We start from the raw sequence: 27,027 nt of genomic DNA, 5'->3' as shown, positions 1-27,027 counted from the left end.
CTCTGGAGAAGAGAGGGTGGTCAAGAAAAGGCTTCTTTGAGGTCTGGATAAAGAAGGAGCCAGAGCACTGCGCAATAACCCAAGTCCTGTGGTAGGTAACGCAGGAACCAGGGACTCGGCCTTTTCATTTAATCAATCCTAAATTTCTTGGCCCAATTAGGAAGGCAGCTGAAGATGAGTGTCTCACATTTATGGCACAGAAAAGGATTAAACAGAATCAGAAGACTCCTTGTTGCTGCAAAGGGCAAAGTGGTAAAACACAATTCATTTAGTGCCACATTTAGTGTACTGAGAATGAGGAAGAGAGAAGTCAGACAAAGCTCTACCCATTTGCCTTCGTGAATCTGACCACAGGCTTCCTGGGACAGCACCCTGCTAAGAAGAGAGGTAACAAGTGGCAGAGGAGGAGTCTGCTGACTCCTACACCCCCCCAAGCCCCCCCCCCCCCCGGACTGCCAACAACACACACCGCCTGCCAATGGAATGCATCTCTGCACTGTCGGAAATCACGTGACAAAATAAGGTCTATCTAAACTTGCACTGAGAGCCTCTTGTTCTACTGGCTTCATTTTATCACAAAGCTCAAAAAGTAACCGTGGGATGCCTGAAAGGCAGGGTCTGCATCCCCAGGGGTTCTCTGTCTTTGCTTTGGAAGAGGTGGGGTTCTCAGAATGGCAATGGGTCATCACACCCTTCTGGCCTAATGGACATGGTCCATGGCCAAGACACCCGGCAGGAGTGAGTGGGTAACGAGCAATACTCAATCCAAATGCAGCATTACTGACAGCAAAATCCACGGGCTTCGAGGCTCTGGCATTTTCTAAATGTTAAGAATCAGGGTTCCATTTCTGAAAATACAGAGCAGATTTCCAGATGTGGGTTCCTGGCCGAACTACAGAGAAATCTGTGAATCTCTTCTCTCACTCAAACACACACACACACACACACACACACACACACACACACAGAGGCGCACACACCCCTAGAAGATGGCACATATGGGTTTCAAACCCAGGCCTATCTGACTCTAATGTTTCCCCAAACTCCCTGGGTGATAAAAATCCTCTTGAGTGCTTATTAAAAATACTGATTCTTAGCTCTACTCCAAACATCCAAGGTGATTCTTATCAGAGCAACTAGGCTCACAGACTTTAAAGAAAAATGTGCATCACACAAAGTAAGATATACATAGACCATGTTGAGTTTTTCAAGGACAGAAATGGGGAAGAAGGATTTTGATTAATCGCTTTCCAACATTCTGGGGGATGGGGCTGCAGGTAGGGATAGGAGGCATTAGGCTATTCCTTTAGGAAAAGTCACCAAGGAGCCTGGAATGACGCTGAGAACTTTTCATCTGCCTGAGCCCTTGGACAGTAGCATTAATACAACAGCTTAACTTGGTTTAAAAGAAAGAATTATTTCACCATCCGCACTAATCTCTTCTGGCAAGAGGCGGGACTCTGCTACGGCGACCCACAAAAGATGATGGAGCCTGGCAATCCTTTCTTCATAGAGGGGAATTGGGGGCTTTTCAACATATTAATATAATCTCACTTATTAAGATAAAGCGATGTGCTAAAGCACTGGAAATTCTCACACTGGAGCTGCTATCTATTTTCCTTGCCTCTTTTTTTTTTTTTCCTCCTTCTTTTAACAGAACGGATCTATAAATAAGAGTGCCCATTTTCACATCACAGCCTAAAATATTAACATCTTGATATGCTATGTAATTGTGCGCTCTTTTACCAGAAGTCAAATAATTGGACAGGTCACCGGGCAAGATAAAATAAATCGTAGCTCAGAGCCAAGACTAATGGCGAGGCTAGCTTTCCCAGTGTTCTAGGCAGGATTCTTCCGCCAGGGACACGGGCATCAGTGAGGGTGGGTGTGTGTCTGAGAGTCATTTCTAACTCCACCTCATCACCCTATAGTAGAATTAGAGGTAACTAGGGCTTTTCATTAGGTTTATCGCAGGCCTCTTCTTTTAAAAGGATAACAAAAAGAAAGATGGACAGCCAGAAAGAGAAGCAAAGAAGCCAGCCTCTTCTACACTGCTCTCCCGCAAACACCTCTTGTGAGGTCTTCAAAAATAACAATTCAGCAAAAAGTGACAGCAGAGTAACCACTGAGTCAGCCCTTATGAGCCTTCTTCAAAAAGCTGCTTTCAGTGAATCAATTTTCAGTGTTGTTTCGGTTATTCTTAGAGAGAAAACTTTCTACCCCCACCTCTTCCTTCTCCTTTGGAAATTTGGTAACCATAGTTTCTGTATCCTGCTGAGACTTGATATGTAGAGCTGTATTCTACCTGCTATTAAGCTGCTGATAGCAGTGTTTCTGTTGCAATTTATGAGCAATGTCAGCTGAAGGCAGAGAGTATTGTACACACTATATTTTCCCAGCTGGAGATCTCCGTGAATGGAAAGCAAAAACATGAATACACATGCACTGTGAGCTTGAAGGAATAAAAAGGCAGGGAAAGAAGTCAGCAGGCTAAAATCAGGTGGGTGGTCTTGATTATAAACCAAGTAGATAATAAAATATTCAAAGGAAGCTCTAACTAAAGGGCCGGTGGGGGTGGGGCGGGACGGAGAGAAATGCAATGTAAAGAGAAGCCCAGGAAAGTAAGTCTTTTTCTGCCTGTATGTCTCACCATCAATTCTGAGATTGGTGATGTGCCATGGTGCACCTTGCCGCCTGGGGTTTTAAATAACTTTCCATAACCAAAGAGTCATTTGAAACCACAAAAACAAATCCCATCCCACATTAAGTTTCTAATAAGGGCTGTGGCACGTGGTGATCACAACACAACCCATTTCCAACCTTCAATGTTCAACGTTCAACCTCAACATCTCCACCCAGTCCCTCCAGAGTCAGATTTATCTTTTTCCTTAACCAACAGCATTTTATAAGGAGACAGAAATCTGGTTTTATTTTTGTTGTTAAGAAACAGATGCATCGTATTGTCCCCGGGCACAGAATAGGTAATGGGTCTTCGCCGGGACCCAATTCTATAGAGAAAGAAAGGATCAGATGATCAGTCAAGAAATTACCCAGCAAAATTATTAAAAGACACTTTCTCTCCCTAAAAACTCTACAGAGAGATACAGCATAAAATATTAATAGGCACCTCATTAAATAAATTTGTTGAGGGCGCCTGGGTGGCTTAGTTGGTTAAGTGACTGCATTCGGCTCAGGTCATGATCCTGGAGTACCGGGATCAAGTCCCGCTTCGGGCTCCTTGCTCAGCGGGGAGTCTACTTCTCCCTCTCACCCTCCCCCCCCTCTCATGCTCTCTTTCTCTTCATTCTCTCTCTCTCAAATAAATAAAAATCTAAAAAAATAATAATAATAAATAAATAAATTCATTGATTTCTTTCTTTCTCACCAAAAGTGAAATGCAGAATTGGTCTGTGTCCATGGTTCCCAATCCTGGTGCACATCAGAAATACGGGGGAAAGGCTTTTTGGTTTTTTAAATAACCGTGCCATGCCCTGACCCCTAAATATTGTGATTCGGTTTCCTAGCACTTTTTTAAAAACATGATTTTAATACTCTTCCTCCATGAAAATAATAACTCTCTAAAGAATGAATCAAACAGCGCTTAATTGTATCAGTAGGCTCTATTCACTGGGAAAATGGTCTCTAGGTACTAAAGGAAACGTGTGCAAAATAGACAATAATAGAAAGGGAAAGGATCATTCACTTATTTAAAATGGAGCATAGTTTATGATTTTTCCCAAGTAACACTGGAACAAATGCTCAATCTAGGTATTCAACTGTCCTCCTAATCAGAATTTAGTGGGTTCTTTTTTGATTCAGACCCTCATCTTATCATACCAACAATATAAAATAAAAATACTTGAGCCAGTTAAATTCACCAAGCCCAGAGCTAACCCAGGAGAAAAGTAATTACCATTTAAATAGCAACATGAAGTTCTTTGAAGGAACAGCCTTTTGATGTTAGCATCTCCAATGCTAAAAGGCAAAAAAAAAAAAAAAAAAAAATCTCAGATCTTAAACATTGTTCATTGTTTTCCAACCCAGAGAAAACAAACCCATCTCCTAAAAGTTCTTTCATCAGAAACAAGTAGGAAACCCAGTTGTTTATCATGGGCTTGTAGTTAGTACAGCAATAAGGTCCTACTAAATTTCGGTGACTCTCTGAGAAGAAACTAAGAAGAAAGGGGAAGTGTAATGAGCTGCCTTCTCACACGACGGAAAAAACAGAACATGAGAGAGTGGGCATATGCAACTATAAATTTCTGGAGCCGCCATCCAGTGACGGGGACCTGACCGCCACCCCCGGAAGTCATGACACTCCCCCCACCGTGCTCACCAGGCACCTTTGACCACACTTCGTTCACCCTTTCAAGCTCTTTCCAGTGGATTCGCCATGAAGTTGGCCTCATTAAGCTCCCAACTCTTAACTCACAGGAGGGGACGGGAATCTTTTGCCTACAAATGATGGAAACCCTCTTATAAATGACTAGAAACACCGGATAGTACAATGTAGAATATTACACACAGCTGCTACTCTTCATGATCGCAAGTGATAAACCAGTTGGTAGATTACACAGGTTGTACATTATTCAGACACTGCAAAACATGCCTATTTAATCCACAAAGCACAAGGCACAATCTGGTACTTTTAATCTCTTTCCTAGTGGCTCACATAACGCTAGGCACATAATTGAATCCAATCAATACTGTCCAACAGCTCTTGTCTTTTCACCTTTGCTAGATCTATTTTAATAGAATGCTACATTTGAGTATCTCCACGAGACTAAAATCACGAAAACAGAGCAAAACACAAACCAGGTAACAGCCCCAAATTTAAAAAAAAAAAGTCTGGGTGCAGGGAAGAGAAGAAGATCTTCAAGTACAAGAAGACTGTTTTTTCATTGGTTTTGGCTTTTAATTACCTATGATATCCCTACATGTTATAACAAATAGGTGATGCTTTGCCAAACACCTATGATCAAATGTTTATCTCTGAACAGGCTTTTTATTTCAAGGATTTATGCAGTCTGTACTTTAGTATCATTTAACTACAGAAAAAAGCAATTATAACTGTCCCCTGAAACGTCATTAACTGATACATTTTGCTGCTTGTATATATTCTCCTAAATCTGAAAGGCTTTTGTTTTAACTGGCTTCTTTGCTCAGAGGCAAACCAAGCACGTTATGAGAAAATTCACCCACAACCATTATATAGGAAAAAGCAATACTGACTGGGCTCGGGCCAGGCCTCCCAAACGTGCACGATCATAAAAAGATCACTGGTGGAGTATGGGGTTCCCCAACCATTCCTCTGGAGATTGTGGGGTGGGGCCCGGGAATCTGCATTTTAGGAAGCATTCCAGGGAAGTTGTGCCAACAGGCAAAAACTATGCAGGCCTTTCTGTGTCGGCTCTGGGTTCAAGCAGCCCACAGCTGAGCACAATGGTTCAAAAACTGGGCCGCATTAGCATCACAGAAGGAAACCGTGTCAAAATCCTGAGGCCCATCCTACTTCAAACTTGAACCATCGAGAGTGGGCGCCAAGCATCAGTGTGTCCTCACTTCCCAGGGTGATTCCTGGACACAGCTATGTTTGTAAATAAATCCTCTCTTCAAGTGGTTCTCCGCACTCCCTGCTGATCAGAATAACCTCAAGAGTCACAAAGAAACTAACACACCCAAAAAAACAGTGCTAGACTCTAACCTAAACCAAATGAATTGGACTATTTGGATGTGGGGCCTGAGCCATGGCATTTTTCCCCAAGTTCCTAAGATGATTTTAAGGTGCAGTCTGGGTTGAGGAGAAAGGGTCTAGTAGACTCGGAGGTTAATACAAAGTATTTAAACGACTTAGTAAGCTTTTATCCAAACACCCCTTCTCTGCCTGGCACATGACTGTTTGTCCAATACAATCACAAATCACAAAACGAAACAGTCCTTCCTCTGAAGGATACTGCAACTCAGCTGGTCAGATGACGAATATACCTAGACAAAATAATAGGAGATTACAAAGTATCAGCAGGGGTAAAATTTACAAAACTGAATACCTACCAGTAGAGAGGAAACTAAAAGGGCTTTTAGTAAGTTTCCAGGGCATGTCAGCTAGGTGCACCTAGCATTCAGAAGTGCGCAGATTCTCCATGTGAAATTACCGAAGCTGACTTGGGAGTCATAGGTCGGAGAGAAATAAAGTCTTCTGGAGCCTTCCAACCTGACTGGTACTTCCATCTTTGAAGACTGTTGTTTTCCTACAGGAAAATTCTGAAAGCTTTTCAAACCCAGTTCCCTTCAACCACCTTTGGGGCGATTACACAGTCCGGGGCAGTTTATGTAATGTCAGCAACACATCTTTCCCCTTGCTTAAAAAGGAATTTTATGTCTACTAATGTTTTATACTTACTACATCCATAACCCCATTTCACAGAGGAGAAAAATAACAAGGCCGAAAGAATTTGATGACTTACTTAAAAGTCTCTAGCAGCATACATGTAAAGACTACAGCCATCTTTTACTTAGAAATACCCTTAATCTGGGGCGCCTAGGTGGCTCAGTCAGTTAAGCGTCTGTCTTCGGCTCAGATCATGAACCCCGGGTCCTGGGATAGAGTCCTGCCCTGGACTCCCTGCTCAGCAGGGAGTCTGCTTCTCCCTCTCTCTCTCTCAAATAAATGGATAAAATCTTTTCCAAAAAAAAAGAACAACAACAACAACAATAACAACAACAAAAGAAATATCCTTAATCTATCCATTATTTAAGAAAAAATCCTTTCCTCAATCCATTTTCCGCCCTTTCTGAGCACTAGGCACTATAGACAGACTCTGGGCTCGTATGACACATGGGATAAAACAGGTAACAGCCAGGGCGCCTGGGTGGCTCAGTCGGTTAAGCATCTGCCTTTGGCTCAGGTCATGATCCCAGGGTCCTGGGATCGAGCCCTGCATCAGGCTCCTTGCTCAGCAGGGAGTCTGCTTCTTCCTCTGCCTGATGCTCCCCCTGCTTCTGCTCTCTCTCTCAAATAAATAAAATCTTTAAAAAAAAAAAAAAAAAAAAGTCACAGCCAAGGAAGCAACTATAATTTTAGGTACTAAGTCCCTGAAAAAATAAATAAAGCAGTGTAAGGGCTAGGAAAGTGATGGGAGAAAAGATAGTCTGGGGATGGGAGTCAAAGAATGTCTTTCTGGGGAGGTAAGAACTGAGCCAAGACCGCAAAGACGTGAGCACGCGGGAGCTCTGGGAGCCAGGGCTCTGCGCGGAGAGAAAGGCAACGCAAAGGCCCGCGGGCAGCCAGACAAGGCCACAGAAGACACGTTCGGTTCTACTTATTCAACACGCCTTCTCCTAGAAGACACGTTAGAAGACCGCTCCTCCGTTCTGGAGAACCTAGCGTGTTCTCGGCTTTGCATGAAGTTGAAGACATGCCGTGCAAGGTCGCTGGGGGAACACCATGGAAGAAGCAGCCAGAACACCTAGCGGCCCATGCAAACAAGCAACACTCCATCAACTCAGGGAGGAGAGGTGAAGGCAGCCCGTGGAGACGAAGCAGGCACTTCTCGCGTATCTTTTCGATCTTAACATTCCATTTGACTCTTGAAGCTGTCGTTTCAACAAACATTAATGAAACGCATTTCGCGGCAGCCAGCACTTTTCTCTGGACCACAAATAAGAGCAGAGACACAAATCTACTGTTCCTTCACACTGCTGGGTAAATACGGGCCTTTCTTTGAAGTGGGTAATAAAGGGTCACCTTACCATCGATGATACCTGAAATATTTCGCGGCATGCCCTCTTGGCAAAATAAATCTTAAAACAAAACCAAACCAAAAAAAATGCCAGCATAGTGTTGAAAGTAGATTGGTTTGTTTAAGCGCTGCCTTAGATACCGGGAGACCTGTTACAAGAATGTTCACAGGCAGCTACAAGTGTTTGAAATTACAAAGAACTGGCCGTGATCCGAAAGTCCACGGGCACAAGAATGGATAAATCATCATGGTCTATTCAAACACCCTGACCCAGCAGGGAAAATGAACCAGAGCTCAGTGCTGAGGGAAAACACCGAGTTGAGAGAATTACCGTATATGCCTGCATTTATATGAAGTTCAAAACATGCAAAACAAACAAGGCGCTTATGTAGGGACTCAGAGGGATGCAGTAACACGTGGAAACAAAAAACCCCACAAAATGCAGGTTAGTGGTTTCACAGAGAGCGTGAGCAGCAGAGTGGGATGAAGGCAGGGGCACACCAGGTTTTCAAAGGTCCTGAAACGGACATGTTCTATTTCTCCATGGAGGTGGTGAGAAATACACATTCGCTTTCACGTTGTCCTTTCTAGCGTATACACGTTTGAAACAGCATTTTTGCCTATGGGGTTTATTTTGTTTTTGTCTTTGTCTTTTTGCATCTTACATATATTTAATAAAACAAGTTTTTGGAACGGACTTTGAGGAGGAACTCAGACCTTCTTCACCCAGATGCTGCTCTGGCGTATTTTACATTTCTATACAAATGCCTTTTTCGAAACAGAAGCTGAACACACTTTCTTCTGTGTATTCATTCAGTATGTTGGGGACCACAGCCTGGAAAAAGAGCAGCACCTGAAAAGGCAAGGCAGAGTGCAGATGAAATCCGTTTTTGCTAAAGAGCTGGTGCTCTCCTCTTGTACCCAACGTGGAGTCTGTGGGATCCCGATCTAACGCACACAACACAGGGTCCGTGAGACGCCCTGCAGCAATGTCCGCTTACGAGGGGGCATTCGACAGGAAACCAAGGATTCCTTTTCTCGAGGCTCATAGGCAAGAACTTCCAAAAAGGGGGAACAAAAAACTATTACATATCCGTGAAAATCAAAATTCATGGAAGAGTGGCAGGCAGCCAACCCAGCTAGCCCAGGTCTGCTCCCCCATCTGCTTGGCCTGTTCACTGTCGGAAAATACAAGCAAATCACTTCTTCTGCAACTAATTCTCAATAGGGCTCCTAAAAACCAGACTCCATGATGCAACTTTAATAAGACAGAACAGCTTATTATGATCAATAAAGCAAAGCCTTCCAGCAGTCGCAGAGCCAAAAGCTGGCTCAAATGCCTCTTGGATGGACACGGAGCATGAACACCATCCTTCCCCCAGCACTGCGGAAGGCCCTGGGGCCAGGAAACGCTCCGAAACCAGGAATCAGCTCTGTCCTGATTCCCCTCTACAGATGAACCCAAAGGCCGTTCTCATCCTGCTAGATTTTATTAGCCCCAATATATGGTAATTAATTTACTGCAGGCTCTTTATTCATAAATGGATCAAATAAAGCCTTACATGGCTTTTGGCAGCTAACCCTTACTAAATTGCGGGGACTAGAAGTTTGCTCAAATGCTGCACATAAGTCAGCCCCTTCAGCTTGTAAAGTCCAATTAGAGAGTTCTTAGCCTATTGTACGCCTTAAAGCTTCAAAGAAGGCATTATTCATGCATTTGCCATTGCCAGAAAGGAAGAAAGCTGGCAAAGAAGCAATTCCTAGAGTGTTGATCCAGGCATTACCAAGAAATTTTAAAACTCCAGCTCTCAGTACCCAAACGCCTCCACTTTGGGACAAAATGTCAGTGAACTGTAAAAGACGAAAATTAATCTGATTCACTGTGGAAATCTACATAATAATGAAAGTTCTGACCCAGAGCACACAAACAACCCACCTACTGGAGTTTCTTTTTCTATATTCCCCCTACAAGTGGCCACTGGCAAGTTCCCGTAAATGTGGCCTACACTGGCGGGGGGTCTAACCAGAGGCCGGAAGGGACATCCCGGGACCGCCATCCCTACCACAGTGGGCTGCCATCTTGGTTCCCGGGATCCCATCTCGAACTGGTGGGCAAAGCCAGGGCTAGGGCCTGCTGCAGCTGGGAATCCGACGTTTCTGGAGGCTACGTGGTAGGTGCCATGTGCGTTTGCTCTGCATGCAGTCTACCTCAGGCAGGGCTGTGCCCAGGAGAGAGGGCAAGACTTTCGCTCTGACGCTCCTCTTCCCGTAATGGTGAAGTGACTGGGCTCCAGGTCACCTTCCCACGGGAGTTTCTGTGGTTGCCCTCACATATGAAAAGGGGTTGGTGTATTTTCTCAAGAGCACTCCATTAAGTCAGAAAAGTCCCCGGCCACCAATCTCCATGCCTGTCTGCAAAAGAAGACTCTACCCTGGTGCTCCCGGTTCTGCAAACATCCAGGTTGTCCCGCTGCAGGGCAGGAGACTCAGAGAAAGGAGCAGGAAAACAATTCCATGGTGAGCGGGTGACGGCCAGGGAGGCCGAGGCTCTAAATCTCCTCCAAGCTGAAAACAAACTAGCAGCTTTGCCCGCATCAAGCTGGCCATCGAAAGAGGCTTCTTTCTTTCTACTCTGGCATTACAAACTGCTCCTCAAAGATAACACTTTTTTTTTTTTTAAGATTTTTAAAATTTATTTATTTGACAGAGACACAGCGAGGGAGGGAACACAAGCAGGGAGAGTGAGAGAGGGAGAAGCAGGCTTCCCGCTGAGCAGGGAGCCCGATGGGGGGCTCGATCCCAGGACCCTGGGATCATGACCTGAGCCAAAGGCAGACGCTTAACCGACTGAGCCACCCAGGCGCCCCAAAGATAACACGGTTAAGAATACAAAAACGTTCCCTTCGGCTTACTGCCTGTCACCTACTGACTCGACTGACAGAAGCACGAAACCCACACACACTCCCTCTGAGCGCCACCATGGGCTCGAGCCACACGGGGAGAGGGGAGGAGGGAGAGCGGCTGGCTTTTTAAGCCTGACCTGACCACCTCTCTCCTCACCATTCATTCACTTACTAATTCGTTCAGATGACACTTAGGTGTTGGCGGCTGCCCAGGTGTGGGCACCAGGGACATGTGCGTGAACCAGATCGGCAAATGAGAACACCTCGGAAGATAGCAATGTGATATTTACAATCACCTTTTATAGCCGTTCTACTCAACAAGAAAGGACCCTCTATTATGCTAAAGTAGGGGGGCTGGGACGCCTGGGTGGCTCAGTCAGTTAAGCGTCTGCCTTCGGCTCAGGTCATGATCCCAGGGTCCTGGGATCGAGCCCCATATTGGGCTCCCTGCTCAGCGGGGAGTCTGCTTCTCTGTCTCCCCCTGACCCTCCCCCTCCTGTTGTTTTCCCTCTCTGACAAATAAATACATAAATAAAATCTTTATAAAAAATAGAGTAGGGGCGCTAAATGAAAAAAAAAAAAAAAGCCCCTTTCTAGGCTGAGAAGAAAAACCTGAGAATACACGTAATTGCAAGTGCTTTGGATAAGTTAGCAGAGTGTTTCCAGACACAGCCTGCCCCCAGGGCCTGGGTCCACCGTAGAAGTCCGCCAAGGAAGGGACCTTGGTTTTTATGAGGTGTCTTCAATGCATCTGTCCTTTGTAGAAGGAAGAGCTAGAAGACCTCTCTCAACTCAGTGTCTTAGAGGTGGAGGTGTTAAAGGGTTGGTCAACAAACAAGGGAATGAGACTTCTGCTAAAACATGTCAAGGAATCTGTGAAAGAGCAGTTTGGTGAACAAGTTGTGTTGCTAAATACAGATAAAAAGAACAGAGCTCAAGCCCAAAGTAATGACCTGGCCAGGACCCATGAGGGCAGTAGGGAGGGATGGGATTGGGAGAGTTTCAAAAGCTACTCCATTTTTTTTTTGTTTAGATAACCAATGGGCAAACAACAACCAAAAAAGGCAGCTTGTTGTTTCATTTATATGCCTGTTTTAAGTTCCCAAACTTAGAGTCTGTCTGGAAACGAAGCCTAACTAAAGCCACGTTGGGGGGTAGGGGGGGTGGGCAAGTAAAAATTGAATAACTTGATCTCCCTATAGAAGTTAAGTGGTCATTATGATGGCACATTCCAAGCTGACTAAAACTATCTCAATTTCAGGTCATGAAATAAATTGTAGCTACCAAGAAAACTCACCAAAGAAACTTAAGGCTCTTTAAGAGTTTTCTCATCTGTATAATGTGGATAATACTATAGTTACTAAACAAACAAACAAACAAAAACAGTAAGATTCAGTTTTTACACAATGGGGAGTAACACCTTCACCCTCTTTCCCGAAATTGACACCAAAAAAAGTCTATGACCAGGAAATCAGAGAACACTTTTCTGGAGAACCTGATCAAAACAAGAAAAAAGGCATATGGAAACCCCCAGCTGGGAGATCCCCTAGAGAGACGATCCACTCAGATCTTCCTATACCATCAAAATGCCCTCCCACACATGTGGGGCTTCAAACCAGCTTCTGAGCCTATCATCCCCACGAGGACAGCCAAGGATTATCAGGCGCTTGAGGAAAGTCTCCAATAGGAAAGACTGAGGATAAAGGAGGACAAACATACAAAGGAACTTAGAAATGAGGTGGAAGGAAGGAAGGAAGGAGGGAAGGAGGAAAGTCAGTCCTCAGGGAACGGTGTCACTGCATTCATGAAACTAGAACTTTTAATCCCCGTAACAACAACAACAAAAAGGAGCTTTCAGAAATGAAAAATATATGAGAACAGATCTTTTTTTCAATGAAACTATTTAAAGATAAAGAATGAGAAAACTCCCCAAATCAGAAAATATGTTAAAAGCTATACACCAGAGACTGGAAAAAGGAGAGAAAAGATCAGAAAAGTAGAAGACCAAGGGGTGCCTGGATGGCGCAGTCGGCTAAGCGTCCGATTCTTGATTTCAGCTCAAGTTGTGATCTCAGGGTCGTGGGATTGAGCTCCTTTGAGCCCCCGTCAGGCTCCGTGCTCAGCAGGGAGTCTGCTTGAGATTCTCTCTTTCTCTCTCCCCCACTCTAATAAATAAATCTTTAAAAAAAAATAAAATAAAAAGGAAAGCAGAAGACCAATACATCTAACTAAAAGCAGCTCCAGAGAGAACATGGAAATTGCATCCCCACCAAAGAAAAACATCTATAAAATTTCTAACATGACAGGGCCTGAGTTTCCAAATGAGGACCAAGCTCAGCGAAAGAGATTAAAAAAGACTCATGACAAAGGATGTCACTAAGATATATCAGAATGCTGGGGACAAAGAAGAGATGAAGGCTTGGCAGACAGGGGGACAGCCATCACACTCAAGATCTCAAACTGGGATGGCGTTGAACTTCTCAAGGACAACACTGGGGAGAGCTCAGAGCTGGAGCAAAGCCAACAGAAAATGATTTTTACCAATTCCTCATCTAGCCCCTTCATTCGTCCAGTATGGGGGTGAAGGAAAACATGTGCAAACATCCAAGATTTCAAAACTTTTACTCCCCGTGAACCGTTTCTTAGAAAGCTATTGGAAGATGGGCTTCACCAAAATGAAAGACAGAAACAAAAGCAAAGCATACATCGATGCAGGAAACAGAGTATCCAACCCAAGAATGGAAGCTTCAGGATGGTGTACCAGAGAGCTCAGTTTTTATAACCATTTCATGAGGCCTCTGCCTAACCTCTAAAATACCGGATTGGAGCAGATGGGAAGGCTGTGGAGAGACTACTCCAAAAGATAAAATGCATAGAATGCTGGGTGTGTTTCAACAAATTGAGAAGCAATTTATAATTCTGGCATGATGGTTCATGGTGAATTAGTGAGGGGTGCACAAAACACTAAGCAAATAAAAAAAAAAGGCCACTATTAACTCCAGGGAGAAAGTTGGGTGAGAAAAGAAAAGTAATCCTAGTACACGGCTGTGCTGTGAATAATATATACATAGTCACAGTAATGTAAACACTGAATACTGACCTGAGGAAAAATTACTTGTGGTAGGCAGCCTCCTGGATGGCCCCAAATAATTCCTGCTTCTCGGTATTGACACCCTTATGTGATACCCTCCCCTCCTGGAGCCTGGGCTGGACTTACTGACTCCTAAGGAACAGATTAAGTGGCAAAAGCAATGGGTTGTTCTCTCTAACATGAAGTTATACAAACACTCTGGAGTCCATCTTGGGCTCAGTGTCTCTTGGATCTTGCTGGGGAAACAACGTACTATGTTGTGAGAAGCCCAGATTCCTGACCCACAGAAAGCACGAGATAATCAATGTTTGCCGTTTTAAGGTACTCTGTTTTAGAGTCATTTGTTATGCAATAATGGGTGACTCAACTATATTGGGAGGATGGGTGGCAGTCATATACAGTTGTGTTGGGGGAGGGGAGTATGCGTGAAATACCACCTTCCACCTTCAAAAAGCCTAAATCTACAAAATTACATCATGAAATAGCTATAAAAACATGTGTTTTCAAAATATAAAGAAAATACCAGCTACAAAAGTTTAAAGTAGTTAACTGCCTCTGGCAAGCATTACAGGGTGAAGGGAAAGATGGGGTTTTTCTGCTGTTACAGTCCTAGTAGGAACTCTGGCTTTTTAAACTGTAAAAACACGTGTAAACTGAATAAAAAAGAAAATTATACCACATTAACTGTTCACACTCGTGCATCCAATAAACTTTCTATTTGGCAGCCGTCTTTTGGACACTGTAAGGATTTTTTTTTATTATTATTATTATTTTTAGATTTTATTTTTAAGTAATTCTCCACCCAACGTGGGGCTCGAACTTACAAACCCGAGATCAAGAGTCTCATGCTCCACCGACGGAGCCAGTCAGGCACCCCTGGACACCCTGAGGATTCCTAACACAAGGTGTAGATGGGGTAACACAGAAGGAGGTGGAGCTCGTGCAGGCGATTTAGAGCAGGGGTTCAAGAATCTGCTAATGAAACTGATGATGGTACCTTTTAGGAATCTTTTCAGATAATGTCTTCCATGTGCTCATTCTTCCATGGAATGTACCAGAGCATAAAATAGATGTCAGCCTACTCAGACCAGACTCCACTTTACCTGCACAACTGCTAACAGTTCAATATAAATGGCTTCAGTAAATAAATTGTTTCAAAAATAGACCCACTTTGGGACACTCAAGGCATGGCTACCTGCTGTTCAACAGGACTTGGCACGAACCCAGAGGGTGATTTAAGGGTAACCCCATAGAGGCTGACCGCTAAGAATTTTCTTCGGAATCCTCTATGTCTGAAATGATTCTGGCAAGAACATTCTACGGGATTCACAGCCCCTTGTGCCCCAAAGCTCAGGTACCGTCAAAGGATTACGCATTCTAAACCCTCCCATTTTACACATGAGGAAAATGATGCCCAGAGCCAAAGAACTGCACCTAGCTTTCCCAGTGGGCAAGGGATAGTGTCTGTAAAAGCCAACGGAAGCCTCAGGAACACTCTCACAGAGCCTCACGTGGTCATTATATATACATGTATTTTTTTTAAAGATTTATTTATTTATTTGAGAGAGAGAGAGCACAAGCAGAGGGAGAGGGAGAAGCAGACTCCCCGCTGAGCCAGGAGCCCAATGTGGGACTCGATGTGGGACTCGATCCCAGGACCTGGAGATCATGACCTGAGCCAAAGTCAGATGCTTAACCATCTGAGCCACCCAGGAGCCCCTATATACACATGTCTTTTTATGATACATGGGGACAGTGGGAAGGAGGAGTGACCAACATTAGTCAACTGGCCACCTTTCTCCCTTTTCCTTTCAACTAGCATCCCTTTTCCCTGGAGACCAATACACTCTCGTAACCGCAAAGTTAGAGCAATCACATCATTTTGTCTTAATTTGGTTTTTCTCCAGCTTCAGCCACTTGTCTGCCCTCAGTTTTGCTAGCAGCAGTTACAACTGCAGTACCGAGAACTCTGGAGGATTCTGTAATAGTCTTTTTTTTTTTTTAATCCGCTAAATGGATAAATTTAGAACACTGCAGCCAAAAAGATAAAGGAGAATTCTTAATCCAAAAAATTATAGGTGCTCCTCGCTGTATGCGCTCATGCCCTTCCAGAAGATCTGAATCCACACAGGATTTTGTATGAAATAACCAAATGCTCCTCTTACTGACTTCTCATGGGGGATGATCAAGGCGTGTAGCTTTGTGTGTGCTTTCTAAATCAAGTGCTGTCACTCAAGAGGCTTTTCACTAATCAAGTTACCATCATGTGCACAGAAGAAAGGCTTTGGCTGCCTCCAAGCAATTTTAATGTTCTGGGTTCTAATCAAGCATATGATGCTTACCAACTGGCCTGGCACTCCTACTACCCTCTTTATCACTTTTCATTAATTATCAGAATGAAATAAATAGGGCAATGACACCAAACACTGAACCATAAAGCTGAAGCTGCCAGAATTTGTGGAGAGAACACCACCAATTTAGACTCCCTGACAATCCCCTAATATTCCCTTGTAAACATGGAACGACTTTTCCTACTTTCCAAAATACGCAACAATTTACACTGAGCAATGGTTCATGGCAGAGTATCCGCATCTTTCTTGGGTCAAGTAGAGTGTAAAGCCTGGATCTACTGATCAGGAGTGGTCCAGGTGGGAGTCAAATGGGGGGGAGGGTACTTATGCATGAGTCAGAACCCAGAGCTCAGGGGATATGGGTTAGCTGCCAGACCTGAATCATTCTCCAGAAAAGGAACCCGGTGTGGTCCAGCCCACCTTCTTCTGAAACCATGACGTAAGCCTACGTGGCTCGCTAGACCCTTCCCAAGCCATCACTGAAGCCACTAGAGCTCTGTGGTCCTTGATTCTCCTTTAGACCCTGTCTTGATTTCCACTCGAGTCATAAATTCCCTACACTTCATTTTCCTCCCTTTGACAAAATGAGGATGGGGACGCTAACCACGGCCTCAAATACTTAGCAGTCACACTCAACATGTCAGGCTTGGTTGAAATTCCACCCTTGGGAATGTGCTACTGCAAGAAATTGCAATCTCAGGAAGACCGGTAGGACAGATGGTATTTATTTCAAGAAGATATTTAATTCAAAAGTCAGATATAAAGGGAGATGTCCTAGAGGCCATACGCTTTGGATTCTCTAGTAACTGACTGAGGATTCTGTGGTCAGCGCTCTCCTTCTGAATCGCTCAAGAAGAATGCGCAGTCAACATGACGGTAAGTAGCTCACTGCATTCTGCTTCTTTGAAAGCTGACCCTCCGTTTGTTCCCCTAATCCTCCTGGGGTCATGTGTCCCACTATCAACTTAGACCTTATCCCTTTTTTTTTTAGAACTCCCTGGGAACATGATACCGCCTTCTGGTCACCCTACCGGGTAGAGGTTTTATGGAAGAGACAAGTTCAATGTAAGGAAGCCTGACATCATTCCCATCTATGGCCTGGCTAACTTGTCTGCCCTTGGGTATAAAGACTCACTGAACTCAAAGCGCCTCTCAGCGCCCGATGACTGCAGCCAGCTTGGTTCCAGGCTCAGAGTGCAAAACCAAGGCCTCCAACCCAATTTACGGTTTTTCTGTGCTTCTGGTATGTGCGGGTAAGAAATCATGTTAGGGGAGTCTGCTCCAGGTGCGAGTCAGAAGCAGCTCACCGTGAGGACTGCCTGGGACAGACTTGGCTTCTCATATTCTGTAATGCTCCGCGCTATTCTCTGGAAGCTGAGGAACGCAGTGGAAAGCGGTCTTGCTGAGTTCTCTCTAAACAAACAGGCCTCTGCCACTCCTCGAGCGAAGCGAGACACATTCAATGTTCTCAGTCAGCTCTCTCAGCGTGACTTCCTTCAAAAATTGTCTGACGGGGCATGTGGGCAGCTCAGTCAGTGAAGTGTCTGCCTCCGGCTCAGGTCAGGATCCCAGGGTCCTGGGATCGAGTCCCGCGTCGGGCTCCCTGCTCGGCGGGGAGTCTGCTTTTCCCTCTCCCCTCCCCCCAGCTCATGCTGTCTCTCTCTCTATCTCAAATAAATAAATAAAATCTTTAAAAAAAAAAACAAAAACGTTGTCTGTCAACGTGGGGATCAAGAAGACATCAACACAACAACATACACAGTGTGCAGAGGTACAAGTGAGTCCGTGAAGAGTTGGTAGGAGACCAACGCATTTTGGGTATTTTTGTGAAAATATTTTGGTGACTATTAAATTAAAAAAAAAATCTCACTCTATAAGCCGAATTAAGTTCCCACATTTCAGTCAAAGCCTCAAACTGACAAGCAAATGTTTATCTGCCTTTTAGCATATTTTTAAAATAATTGGTTACATTTATACATGCGCGCCGTGCGTGCGCGCGCACACACACACACACACACACAGACTTAAAAACTAGGAAAGGCTGATCATGGGAGGTACACACCGGAAATCCAGAAAGGACACACAGCCATTTTATTCAGGCCGCCTGTGCCTCAGTTTCTCCGCGAGAGTAACCGGGCTCACGATGGGAGTCTTCCACATAAACGCGAAGATGCTAATAATCAGATGGTGTTGGCAGAGCCACGTAGGGTGCCCCAGGCAAGAGTGTTCAACTGCTCAGACACGCCAAATGTGTCATGTGTCGTGTCAAGAAAGCAGCCCAAGGAATGAAAATCCTACACAAGTGTTTCCGAGATGTACTGGAGTCAAATGAAATGAAGGCCATACAGGGGTGTGGCCTGTTTATAACTGTCCCATTTCCTCTTCAGTTACCAGCAATTATCAAATGGGCGGCAAGGGGCTTGCCTAACTCCCATCGCTTTGAACCCCACCCGTCTTGGGTCTTCTCCGATGGTGTCACACCAGACTTGGCTCTGCAGTCGTGCCCACGAGCCTAATTCCTGCAACCTTCTTTGCCGAGAATGCTTTCTGCAACCTCTGATAGGCCTCCCCTGTATTACTGCTTACTTTCCTTTGGCCAGAAAACCGTGAGCCAATCGTATTGGAGGACAGAAGGGCTGGGGAAGGGTACATGTGAGAACGCTTTAGTAGACACTATTTTTAAAACGACCTGGACAGCTCCTGCTGCGGCAGCCATACAGGACAGAAGCCGAGGGAAGAGGCTAGGGGAAAAGGGAGATGAATGTTGGGGGGGGGGGGGGGGAGCAAGACAGGGCTAAGGTGTGCCAGGGAAAAATCCACAAACAGCTTGAGTAAGTCAAGTGACAAATGATATATTATCAATAAATCACAAGGTGCAAAGGTTTTCTGTAAAAGATCCCTCCTTAGTCAATCCTTATTCTGAAGGAGCAGAACCCAAAAGAGATGCTTGCAGAGACAGAAACAGGAGAGGCTGAGACTGCTCCCCGTTCAGAATGGAGGCTTGACAGACCCATTTTTTTTGCCCCTCGGTGTTTGAGTGCCTCAGACCTGAAAGCCTTTTTTAACTTCTTTCACTTGGGGGAGAAAAGCTGTAAAACGTCACCGTAGACACAAGCAGAAGTGATATCGGAACCTCTGTATCATCCAGAGCAATGCCTTCCCAGGACAGGGCGCTGGCTACATGCTGTCTGGGGACCCTCCCTGGCACACCTGCTTTCCCTGACTGGCCCACTGTGATTTTTAGACAAGGGGAAGAAGGTCGCATTCCCTCTCCGTCTAGGGCAGGACCCTGGATGTGGGCACTGGAGACTAATGCCTGACTTACAACCCCATCCCTTTGGTCACGAAAATGTCAGTGAGCCCAAAGTTGCTGGGAAGGTTGTTAAGAGAGAAGAGAGTTCTCAACCAAGGCCATGGAAACTGGTACAATTTACCAGGATTGCCTTTTGGGAAAGCAGTGAAGCCATCAAAAGGTATTCCAGTGTGTTAAAAATGTTTGTGCCCTATACGCAAACAATGAATCATGGAACACTACATCAAAAACTAATGATGCAATGTATGGTCATCAACATAACATAATAAAATAAAATTAAAAAAATGTTTGTGCCCTCTGACTAGATGATTGTTTCTTGAAAGCTGACCCCAGAATAATAACTGCAAATTCATAAAACAGTACAAATACTTCCAGCACAAAGACGGATTATGCAGTGTGGTGTTATTTAAGAGGCGGAAGGCAATGTAAATATCCAGCCTTACAGGAATTTGAATCAAATTTTGTGTCCATTCCATAAAACGTTTTATATCAACAGAAAATACATCTTAGAAAATGTTTTAATAACATCAGAAATGCTTATGTTTTAGTGTTACGTTTAAAAGAGAAAGCGGTATTCAAAACTCTATCAAATGATCTCAACTACGTTTAAAAAAAAAAAAAAGTGTATTTAAAAGGCAAAAAAAAAGGAGTAAACCAACAAATTAAAGTGGATGCCCGAATAGTGAGATTATAGATGATTTTTTTTTTCTTCTACCATTTGGGTGTTTTCTGCCCCGCAGATATCCTCAAATGGCCAGGTATTCCTTCTATCATCAGAAAATTAAAACCGTAACGAGGATGTGAATGGCAGAAGGGAAAAAAAAAACCATAATTTTGTTTCCCCCTTTTTTGGAGACTGGTCTAAGAAGAGCAAGGTTGGGAGGTGAATTTTAATACAGTGTAATCAGATTTTATAACGGCTTCCCCCTCCCCGCAAAAAAAATCAGTGACAAAGTAGATTTCCGGAGCAATATTTTCCAGATTGTCTAGGCCAAACTTAATTCAAAAGTAACATATTCTTGACTAGAAAGCTATACCATACAAACTTAAACAGGTATCAAGACCATATCACTTTGTTCCACAAATTTATTCAACATTCAACAAATATGTATGGCACACTGACTCTGTGCCAGGTGCTGGGGATCCAACAGTGAACAAAACAGATGGGATCTGCGGACTAAAGAAGCTTCCAGCTTAGTGGGGCAGAAAGGGATGGTTTGTATACATCAACCCAGCTGAAGCTGATTCAGTTACTCTTGCCAAAATCAGACGCGAGCACTATAAAGAATGTTTCTATCATTCTGTGCTTAAAAAGAAAATAAAATAAAAACTCCAATTATTATGTCTCATCGGACTCCCTCCTTCCAAAGCGCACTGTGTGAAACAGATGGGAACTTGGGTAGAATGGAAATTCCAGGACTAGGTGTGAAGAGCGAGGGCTCTGCACGTCCTACCAGGTGCGCTGTCTTGCACAGGTAAATCCCTTTCTAAGTCTCCTTCATAAAAATATGGACAATAACAGTTTACTTTGGATTGTGTTCTAAGGATTAAAGGAAATTATTACCTGAAAAGCATGTCCAGCACAATGCCTGGTACAAACATCAACAAATCAACCCTTTCTCTCATCCATAGAATACACATAAAAACAATGAAGCATCAAAAACAATGATGCATTGGGTCAATGAAATGGGGATTGCGGTAAGTAAGCGGTAGTGACTACCTAAGGGGGGACAGGGTTTCCTCTGGATCATAAAAATGCTCTAAAATTAATTGTGGTGATGGTTGGAGGACTCTTCATACATTAAAAAATACCCATTGAATTATACACTTTAAATGGGTGGACTGCATGCTGCATGAATTATATCTCAAGAAAGCTGCTATAAAAATTCTATTTAAAAAGTCAATGAAATACTTTCAGTCAATATGCCAAGGTGGGCCGAAAGCTATACTTTGCAACAGTGAGAGAGTATCTCCATTTTGTAATTAGAAAATATATCTTCAGTTCAAGGTCACTGTAATATGAAGACATTTTCAAGGTTTTCTTACTAACTTCTTCATAGGGAAAAGATAAGCAAGGGGGGACAATACTATACACACACATTCTGTAAGACAACTTCTTACATCTTTCACCAAACTCAAGTCTGAAGAAAAGTTTAGTTTTACATGCCTCACACTCTGTATTGACACAGAAGTTCAGCTACAATATCAACCAACCAAAAGGGGTAATAACAAACGGCCTTAACACAGTGCGTTTAAAGCTGACTGCTTCATTTCTTAACACCTAAGGTCACCACCAAAATATACACACAAATGACACAAAAGAAAAATGTTTGGTCTAAAAACATGAAGCTGAATCCTACCGAAGAGCAGCTTATTTATTTCACACTGACAAGTGGTGATGAGACTATGGTATTGCTTTCCAGCAAAACACACCATCACTCATCATATGCGCATGGTGGCCCCATCAGGAAAGCATACAACTGGTAGGTCCAAGAGGAAAGCCGACCCAGGAAGACGGCTCAGACAAGCCCTCCCTTGGTCCCTTCCTTATACTCCCCCTTCATTCACAGATCTTTATGGACTGCACACTGTGAATACCTGGCCTCCATTTTTAACTTGTGATTTTTCTGTGAAACTGGTAATCTTAAAAAACCAAATACTTTGATATGTTTATAACTATGTGTAATATACAACCTTAAACCAAGTTTATTTTATTTAAAAAAAAAAAAAAAAACCTTCACCATTGTACCCAGAATAATCAGAGGTAACCGAGATGGTATACGGTCCAGCGAATACACAAATATGGTTTTCTATTTGGGTTGACTTCTGCATGTAAAAATTGGCGGTTCTTGTGTACTTTGAGCAGTTCTGTCACCAATGGTTATGAATCTCAACTTTTCATGGGCAACCACCACTGCAAGATTGCCCAGGAAGGGGAGGATCAAGTTTATGGCCAAGATACAGAGCGGCACTAACTAGAGTAGTTCTTCCAGAGCTCTAAATCTCTGCGAGTTCACGATGAAGATCAAGGCCGGATGCTCTTTCTTACTAGCACACTGATTAACCGACTATGCTCACCTTCCAAACTCACAGACCGGGGGCTGATTTACCTCCATTTAGCACATTACTGATAGGAGGAGCATGCTCCTTAGCAATCTTCAAGTTCCCCCTGACTGCTGAGTTACAATCATCACTGGTGTGGCGGGTAATGAAATGCAGAAGCGAAAGTGGACATCTTACTCGCCTTGTGAGTCAAAGCTGAATTTATCAAATCACTGGGAAATACCTCAGTAAGTAGTAACATTTCACTTAGTAAAAAAAAAAAGTATTGCACCAATCCCATGCTCAGACACTGAAAACAGAAAGTGAGCCTGGATTCATAGCCTGGATTCATATTTAATCTCTTCTCAAATCAAAACTGAAAATGAAAGTTCTATTTCCAGTAATAAGTTCGGCAAGTCAATACCACAGCATAGGAGTAACAATACCGTATGTCAGATCCATCGTCAATTTATAGGGGATCATTTGCCTTTTAACGAATGAACCTGAAACCCCCCATACTGCACGTTGAAACACTATCCTCTCTATGACTCTGGAGATAGAGGAGAAGCAGAAGAATTTAAGAGCATCTCCAGTGGTTTAAAGAGAATCATTTACTTCCCCTGATTAATTACCCTTAAAACATTAATTCCCAAGATCGCTGTTCTTGGAAAACACATAGAACCTCAGATGAAGAACCTCATACAAAGAACCATTCTTCCTCTTACACCAGGTGGTAAGTCTTCTCTAAAAAACCACACTTCCTTTCATAAGCTGCCATTTGCATTTTCACCGTCCCCTCTGAAAGCTCCCAGTAATGCTGCGAGTACAGTCTTTTTTATTTGTTACTTTATTAACCTTCTTTAATACTCTGGGTTTCTGGACTATTTCAAAAATAATTCAGCAGAGGCCACAGGGAAATGAAATGAAGCTACCACTTCCGGCTCAGTGAAGAAACAGACAGTAAGGTCCACCCTGCCATATTAATAAATTAGGAAGAGTGGTACCAGTTAGTTCTTCATTAAGCCCCAAATCCTCTGTCAAGTCCAGGTTCAGGATCAAACGCTGGACCCTCTTTCTCACAGGGACGGTGATTCAATGACGCTCACCTGCCACACTAGAGCTTTTGGACAGACACTATCTATCCTGGGAGGTAAATAGGGCAGGGGTGTCTGTCCCATTTTATACCCAAGAAAATGAGGCAACAACACCGTGACTTCCTTAAAGGGAAAAGGTCAAGCAGCTTGCAGAGGGTTAGGACATCCCCTCTTTCCCCTGAGACCACGGTTCTCAATCTGGTTTGCACATCAGAATCCCCTGGGGAGCTTTGGAAAAAAACACCAAGGTCAGGTCACCCAACCAGACCAAACTGCCATCCCAGACCAAGGAAATGCCTGCAAGTGGTGCCCGGGCATGTTTTTAAAAACCTCCGGGTGACTCAAAGGCACAGAGCTGAGAACCCCAGTCCTATAACCTATACATGTTTTAAAGGCCAAAGTAAATGACAGTTGTAACAATGAAGTATGTTCTCGGGTAAGGCAAAAAAAAAAGGGGGGGGTGCCCAATTAGAAATATGATTTAATAAAACTCCAAAGGAAAACACATTGATAAGAGCTAAGAAGCCGAGTCCAACATGTGTGTATTTACGCACTCTACTGTACACACCATGTTTTTTCCGGTTTGGTCTCCCCCCCGCCTCCAATCCCCAAAAAGAGCAAATTTCCAAACAAATAACTATACAAAGGCATGTGCATACCAAATGTCAGGAATGAAAAGCTAAGGAGATTCTTTCCAACATGTGAGAGCAATTTTGTCCAAGACGTCATTGCTCCTATGCACTCACCTTAAAGAAGAAAGATCAGAGCAGAATAACTAAACATCCAAATGCAATAATAGTTTTTCTCTCCTATGAAGCACGCTCCGAAACCCACTAATTATTTCCAGAGGGAACTTCTCTCGTAACACGTTACTCCTGAGGACAGTTTGGGCCTCAGGCAACCAGGACTCCGCGTCCTGGCAGGAACACTAAAGGCAAAGTCTGTGCCTGAAAGAACCCTCTTCACATGAGGAATTCCAAGCACAAGAAGCAATTAGTATTTGGTGGGGATCTCACATTGCCGCCTTGCTGGTGCCCACTACCTTTCAAAGCAAATCCCGAGAACAGTCAATATTCCCCCAAAGACTGCAGATAGGAGCTCCTGAGATGTCTAGGATCTTAATACACACACACACACACACACACACATACCCTATGAATGCACATAACAAATTAGGTTTGTGAAAACCGCTACCAGGTATACAATCACCTCAAAATGAACATACCAGGGAAGAGATTTTTTTTCAAGTCCATCTCCAGGAAGTTAATCACAGGCAACTGGTACTTCTTCCTAAGTGCCCGACTTGAAGCTTGTCGTTAGCGCAACCCCATAGTAGAAAACTATTGTGGCTTCCCTTCCCCTCCCTTCTCCCCAAACCCATCCCTTTTAGCTCTGCCAAATAACTGGCTCCAAATGTGTTTGTTCTGTTTCTCTCTTTGTTTTTCCCCAAAGGGAAAAATTAATGGTCAAGTGGGTTTAATTTTTAAATTGGTACAAGAGCTTTAAACACACTGTACTGGGGGGAAAAAAATGCAAATGGAACGCTCTTGAAAATGGTTGCACATTAAACACACATCTTACGAGCCGCGCCTTTACGAAGGCGGGTTCTCGAATTCTGTGGAGGTCGGGAGTTGAGTTTATTCAGCAAGAATAACTCTATTAAGAGCTCCAGGCTCCTTCTTGTCACCACAGTCAACATCCACACATTCCAAATCCTGGAAAATGTGAGGCAGTCAAAAGAAGGCTGGAGCTGCAGAAGGCTCCAGTCCTGGGTCTGCAGAGCACCGAAAGCCATCAGTGCCCCACATAAGGGTGGGGGACACACACACAGGATGGGGGAGATGGCAGCACACAGAGGCAGGTACACGGACTCGGGAGGCGGACCGCTCAGAGAACACGGTGCAACTCGGGAGACTATACATGCATTGGGACGAAACAGAAATAAGAAAAAAGCATAATGGTAATCCTGATTAATACCACAGAGCTCTTTGACCATTTGCCCAGAGTTACTACAGTTTCTGAATACAACATTTCTTTTTCCTAAGTAACCCTGTCTTTTATTCGAAGCTCAGGTTCAAGTCAAAACCAAGCAGTCTTCCAAGCGAAGTGAAAAATAACCCAAGACTAACAGGCGTTCCAGAAAGTTTGTAGCTAATTTTACAACATCTGCCATCCAGTGAGGTCATACTGCAGGAACCCGGTCCTGTCCCACACAGGAATAAGTAAAGTCATGACAAGCAATAAACCGACAGGCGCTAAGTCGTAGCTGAGACAGAAGTGCAAGGCGCCACTTCACCCAAATGAGCACGCGATCCAAGTGCCAGAAACTCTTCCTTTCGAGTTGATGGAAATGCAATCTTAGCCTTTCCAAATCTTTTTCTGTTCCTCAATCATCAGTACCTAAGCTAATGAACTACGACCTTATTAATGTCTTGATGGCGTCTGCATCTATACTTTTCTCCCCAAGATACCAGTCGGACACCCTCAGCTACCGCTTCTGCTCTCGGGAAAAGTCTGAGAAGGCCAAGTGTGTACAACCCAAGGAGAGGCAATAGGACAGAAGCAAGCTCCCCACATGGACCCACCTCTTGCACTGGAGGGCGTCTCAAGAGACAAGCAAGAGACGAAAATGTGAATTCCAGCTCCTCTTCCCCTAATTCCTCTCAATCTGGCTGCAGAGCGCTGTTAAAAGTACAAAGAGGACGCACCCCACCCCCACCCCCAAACACCGGACATTTCTAAAGCCAAAAGCGAACGTGAGCTCTCACTTTTGGTTGAGCACACAAGAGAACTCTTCCTATCTGCTGCTTTCATTCACCTTCTCTGGTTCCTTCATCTATAATGAGTTTTCCTTACTGATGCTATCTACAAAATCTTGTATCCAGATACAAAATATATCCTTCCACAGTATACTTAACGCAATATGCAGAATTCAAAGATTTTCCTACGGTTTTTAGCTTTTCTACCCTGAGACAGCGTGCGCTGTTTTCCGCCTTTCTGATAATCAGGCTGAGACAACCTGTCATCTGATTTCCATCCTTTTTTATGTATTTTACTTTCTCGCCCAGCAGTTGCAGCCTCAATGTCTCGCCTTGACACAGAGGGACTACACAGTGATTCTGAGTCTCATTACCCTCCTCCTTGCCCTTACTCCTCTCCCAACTGGCCATGATACTGACGCCTGTCCTCTCCCTTATCCTTGACCGACCTAGCTTGGAGGGAAAGAAAGGGTTCTTCACTTTGCTTCGTTCGCCTGGGGCTCATTTTTTCTACTCCTCTCATTCCCCAACGGAGCAATGCAGCGCTCTCCTTGGTATTTCGTTTTTAATTACCTGTGGGCCTCTCAGGTCAATGACATCTGAAACACACCGGACCAGGTGATGGCGTGCTACGAGATGTGGCCAGCCAGGGTGTGGATCCACGGTAGGTGTGGTATATGCCACATGTGTGTTTCTAAGAGCACTGACAGATTAATCCTAATCCACTTCTCTTGT

The 27,027-nt window shown here is 44.0% G+C and overlaps 1 protein-coding gene across 4 annotated transcripts in view; it reads right to left on the bottom strand.

Moving 5' to 3' along the window:
- The window catches only part of ZNF608 (zinc finger protein 608), a 109,187-nt gene that overhangs the window by 30,289 nt on the left and 51,871 nt on the right, over positions 1 to 27,027 (bottom strand). The gene's annotated exons all lie outside the window — the stretch shown is intronic.

This window comes from Halichoerus grypus, chromosome 2 (assembly GCF_964656455.1).
Source record: "Halichoerus grypus chromosome 2, mHalGry1.hap1.1, whole genome shotgun sequence".
Lineage (NCBI taxonomy): Eukaryota > Metazoa > Chordata > Mammalia > Carnivora > Phocidae > Halichoerus > Halichoerus grypus.
This window is presented reverse-complemented; position numbering and strand designations above follow the sequence as displayed.